The sequence below is a fragment of the Hesperophylax consimilis genome, chromosome 22, assembly GCF_061612785.1.
Source record: "Hesperophylax consimilis isolate HC1 chromosome 22, BYU_Hcon_1.0, whole genome shotgun sequence".
NCBI lineage: Eukaryota > Metazoa > Arthropoda > Insecta > Trichoptera > Limnephilidae > Hesperophylax > Hesperophylax consimilis.
Window position 1 is genome coordinate 17,151,237 of NC_142857.1, and position 6,034 is coordinate 17,157,270.

The following is a 6,034-nucleotide window of genomic DNA, read 5'->3' on the forward strand; positions in this document are numbered from 1 at the left end:
CCACGCAATTAGAGATAATGTCGGCAATATGAATGAGATGTTTCTCAGACTAGTTCTTATTTAAAACAGCATGCAAAAATAAGCTACCGGCTTTATTATTGTCTTTGTCCCACATTTTAATCCCTTCTATCTGCCTCTCAAAGTTTCCCAACTGGGTGGTGATACAGTCTGCTATACAGGGTGTATCGGCACGTACCCGACAAACTTTAACCAGCTATTCCTTAGCACATTTGGAGTAAAAAATGTTATGGGCACTTTGCTGTCCGGTAGCATTTTTTTTTCAATTAAAAACAAAAAAAATTAAAATTTCCACACTACATCACTGTCATTGGCATTGCGTTTCGTGTTCAACAGCTGTTATAAGCAAGTATGTCGAAAAGCGTCTTCGCTCTTTCGCACACACTAAATAATAATAGTTAAAAATGAGACGAATGGTGCCGTGCCATTTCGTTGTGATTGTAAGTGTGCGCCAATATAGGTACACACGTGCATTATTCAACGGAATTCGAATAAAATATTTGCCAGATGGGATTTCAAACTTTGACAAAGGATAAAACAGTGGTGACATGTGGTGAAAATATGAATAATAATTTTTTTATTAAAAAAAAACGTTACCGGACAGCAAAGTGCACATAAGATTTTTTACTCCAAATATGCTAAGGAATAGCTGGTTAAAGTTTGTCGGGTACGTGCCGATACACCCTGTATGTGCCCAGGGGAGTTCTTGTGAAATGTAACATAAAAATAAACATTTTCAATTTGCATGAAGCATGACTTAAAGATGTCAAATAGCAATCCTGGTGGTAAGGAGTAGGTACTAGTACGATAATAACCACATCTAATTTTAATTCAAATTATCCTTGTTTTAATTAATGTTGTCATGGAATTATATTTGTAATAATATTACATAGAAGTCAAAAAGGTTACATATTAATAACATTTTTATACTTTGAATCTGATTATTTGAAATTAAAAATCTTCAGCTAAATTGGTAGAAGTCTGATCGTTTTTATTAATTAAAAATGTCTGATTTTTAATTAATTTGCAAAAGGATTGTAAGTTCAAGGATCAAATAATAAGCTGTTACAAATAAAAATGGCGGGTCACATAATATATTTATATTACACATTATTCTTTTGGAAATATTGTTAATTATCTTTCTTATTGCACATTGGCAATACACTACCTCAAATCGAACTTCCATTTAGAAAATAGGACGTAGAAAGCATCTCGCATAATATTATTAATCTGCTTCAATGCACAATCTTTACACCTATATAAAATAAAATATATATATATTCGATTTTTCTTTATTTTATTATTATTTTAGAATATTGTTATGTATGGCCATGTTGGCAGTCCTGATGCGTCACGTGGGAGATTATAACGATTGTGCGGAGTGTCAATAAACGTCATAGGTCTGAGTCAACAGTCTTTGATTTTTAATAATCCCCGATATAATAATTGGCGACGAGGATAATCGAAAAAGTTAAATTAATAACGAGTAATATTAAGTCCAGTGTAAAACAGTGATTTCGTCTTTGTTTTTTCAATCATTTTAACATGTCTACGAGTACTTTGCCAGTGCCGCAATACGAGTCGAGTTGTGAAACCTTCGGAATGTTTTTAGAACGTGTTCAAATTTATTTAAAAGTAATTAATATTACTGACAAAGAGAAAATTGGATATCTTTGTATGATTATTGGTGCGGAAAAATATAAAATTTTAAAAGAAACAGTTCATCCGAAAAATATTGAAGAGTTAACTTATAACGAGATTGTAACAACACTTCAAAATAAATAAGAAGAAAAAAAATGTACGATCGCCCAAAGATATAAATTTTATAATCGTCAGCAACAGTCGAACGAGGGAATTGATGATTACATTTCAGAAATAAAAAGTCTGTCAATATCATGTAATTTTGGAGCATTTCTGGATGAAGCCTTGAGGGATAAATTGGTGTGCGGTGTGAAAAATGAAGCCATGACTATAAGATTACTGTCTGAAGATGAATCGCTGAGTTTCGAAAAAGCAAAAAAAATTGTGAAGAATATGGAGACAGTAAGTTGTTCTGCAGAAATATTACACAAAGAAGATCTTTCATCGGGAGTTTTCGAAGTAAAGCCGAAAACGTCACGTCAAAGGAGTACTAGTCCGCAACAAGGTCAAAGGAGTTCAATGTCATCAAGTCGTCTTTCATCTCCATCACGTGGAAATCCCAGAAAAAGATGCGAGAGGTGTTTTATCAGTCATCAACCAGAGTCATGTCCGTCAAGGAATTGGAAATGTTACAAGTGTAATACATACGGTCATACGTCAAAATTTTGTTCTAGTGTAAAATCAATTGTTATTAATCATGTAAAATGTGTGGGTAATATAAATGTTTTAAATATGTCCGTGTCTGAAACAGCTAATATTGATTTGTTTGTAAACGGTAGGAAAATGTCCTTCATGATTGACACAGGGAGTTCATCGACCTTGATAAGTCACAAAATGTACATAAAAATTTTCAAAACTTGTAAATTAAGTCAGTTCTATGGTAATTTGTTTACAGCAAATAGTCAAAATTTATATTGTTTTGGATTTTTTATTGCAAAAGTAAGTGTAAAAGATGATTCTAAATTGGTCGTGGATTTACCAGTATTAGTTATTAAAAATCTATCGTCTGAAGCTATTCTTGGTAGGAATTGGATAAATGTTTTGAATCCGTCTTGGGAAAATACATTTATAAATTCTTTTATGTCAAATATTGGTAATGATAATACTGTAAATTCAGTGTCTGTCAGTGGAAAAAATAAATCAAACATTGTCGAAAAATTGTCACAAAAATATTTAAATTCTTTTTCTAAAACGAATAACGACATACCAATTAAAGAATTTTCGGTAAATTTAAGTTTAAAAAATAATTCAACTCCTGTTTTCCACAAAGCATATGAGGTCCCTTATGCACTGCGTGCAGAAGTATGCCAAGAGCTAGATCGTCTTGAAAGCGAAGGCATAATTTCTAAAGTTAAATATAGTACTTGGTCTTCTCCAATAGTTTGTGTACCAAAACAAAATGGAAAAATACGTTTATGTGCAGATTTAAAATCTACAGTCAATCCACAATTGAGAATTGATCAATATCCTATTCCACGTCCAGAGGATATTTTTAATAAATTTTCAGGTTGTCAAGTATTTTGTAAATTAGACTTAACAAATGCATATTTACAGTTGTCTGTGTCAGATTCTAGTAAAGAATTACTTACAATTAATACATGTAATGGTTTATATGTTTACAATCGTTTACCTTTTGGGTTGTCATCGGCTCCTGCCACATTTCAAATGGTCATTGATACAGTCTTGGGAGGCATAAAAAACTGTGCTGCATACATTGATGATATTTGTGTAGGTGGTAAAGATGAAACGGAGTGTTGTAATACTTTAGAAAAAGTTTTGTCAAAGTTAAATGAGTTTAATATAAAAATTAATGTGTCAAAAAGTGAATTTTTTGTATCTTCTTTTGAATTTTTAGGTTTTACTTTGTCAGGTCAAGGCAAAAGTCCGTCTTTGTCGAAAGTTGAGAAAATTAAGTCTACTGGGTGTCCAGAAAATGTTACTCAACTAAAATCGTATTTGTCAATGTTGAATTTTTATAGGAATTTTATTCCTATGTGTCCTACTGTACTAGAACCACTCCATAATTTATTAAGAAATAATGTAGAATAGTGTTGGTCTGATGAATGCGAAAAAGCATTTATAAATAGTAAGTCTCTCTTGTCAGATAAAACTATGTTAGTTTTATTTGATCCGTCAAAACCATTGTGTCTTACAGTCGACTCCAGTGCATACGGTGTCGGATGTGTCTTAAGTCATGTCGTAAAGAATCAAGAATTTCCTATAGCTTTTGAGTCTGCAACGTTAAATTCAGCTCAAAGAAATTATAGCCAATTGCACAAGGAAGCCCTTGCTGTTATTTTTGGAATCAAGAAATTTCATAAATATTTAATTGGTCGTCATTTTACTATATATACTGATCATGCTCCATTGTTGTCTTTATTTGCCGAAGATAAAAAGTCCCCGTTTTAGCTGCATCACGTCTCATAAGATGGTCTATAATATTGTCCGCGTACAATTATAAATTAGTTTTTAAAAATGGACTGAAAATTCCTCAAGCTGATGTGATGTCACGTTTGCCAAGTGAACAACAATTTAATGTAGAGGAATGTAATTTTGTATACATGTCAACACCCTTAATTCCATTTTCAGAAGTTGAAAGTCATTCTGAAAAAGATGAAATGTTATCTAAAGTCATTAAGTATGTTTCAATCGGTTGGATTGAAAACTTGTCAAGTCCAGAAATTAAAAAATATTTCAAGTTCAAAAATTTACTGTCGGTCAAGGGAAAATGTCTTTTATTTGGTGACAGAATTGTAATACCAGAATCTCTTAAGTCTAAAGTCTTAAATTTAATACATTATGGTCATCCTGGTATAGTCAGATCAAAAATTCTTGCTCGTTCTTATGTTTGGTGGTTAGGTATGAATCAAAATATTGAAGATATTATTTCTAGATGTGAAATGTGTCAGTCGGTACAAAAAGCTAACAAAAATGTGCGTCATAATTGGCCTATTGCTGAAAGTCCATGGGAAAGAGTCCATTTGGATTTTTTTGACTTAAAAGGTTCCAAATACTTGTTAGTTTGTGATTCATATTCAAAGTGGATAGAATGTTTTTATATGAAAAATAATAAATATTCGGATTTGTTATCAAAATTAAGTGAAGTTTTTTCCAGATTTGCGTTTCCGAAAACTATTGTTTGTGATAACGGTCCTCCATTTTCATGTAAAGAATTTTCTATTTTTTGTAAAGAAAAATCTATTAAATTATTATTTTCTCCACCATATAATCCCGAGTCAAATGGATTAGCAGAACGATCTGTTCAAACATTCAAAAAGATTTTAATTAAATTTATGTTTTCAAAAAATTCTAAATTTTTGTCACCAGCTCAACGTCTAATAGATTGTTTGTATACTTATCGTTCCACCCCTACTTCTGTCACGGGTTTGTCTCCTATGGCTAAAATATTTTCGTATGAGCCACGTACACCTCTTCATGTTTTGACAGAAGAAAATAATGTAAATAAAAGTAAGCAATCAAGTAAAAATGCATTGACAGAGTATGAGGAAAATGATAATGTATTTGTATACTTAAGACATTTGAAAGGTCCTATGAAATGGGTTCAGGGAACTATTAAGTTAAAATTAAGTTCATGGGTGTATTTAATTCTTTTAATCGGAGGAGAGGTAAAAAAGGTCCATGTTAACCAAATGAAAAAAAGTTGCATTAAGTTAAAATCAAATTATGAAAATCCCGATAAATGGTATGACTTGGGAAGTCAAGAAAATAAAAATGATAGTGAGCCTTTACCCAGCACTAGTGGGAAAACTGATGTAGTAACTAGGGCTGGCAGATTGGTGAAACCTCCTGTCAGATTTAGTCATAGTGATTATGTTTAAGTTTTATTTGGTATTGTAAATTGTTTGAAAATAAAAAAAAAATAAAGGAGGAAAGGATGTTATGTATGGCCATGTTGGCAGTCCTGATGCGTCACGTGGGAGATTATAACGATTGTGCGGAGTGTCAATAAACGTCATAGGTCTGAGTCAACAGTCTTTGATTTTTAATAATCCCCGATATAATAAATATATTATTAATTCTTATATCTCACAGCATAATATTGTACAATAATTACTAACTTTACATAAATGATTATTTATTTACACATGTTACATGAAATGGACATTCTCAGCAATAAATTAGGTACGGATAAAGAATATTAAATCAAATTGTTATAATTTTTTGTCTCAAAAGACTGGAAATATTAATTTTATGTTGAAAAGAGAAAATTTTGTAGATATTATTTTAAAGTCGATAAAACGTAAGTTATTTACTAAAATTCATAATATTTTAGACTTATTAATTTATAGTCAATTGAGTATCGACTAGGGCAACACAAATAAAAATTTGAAGTTAGCATTCCAAAAACTACAAT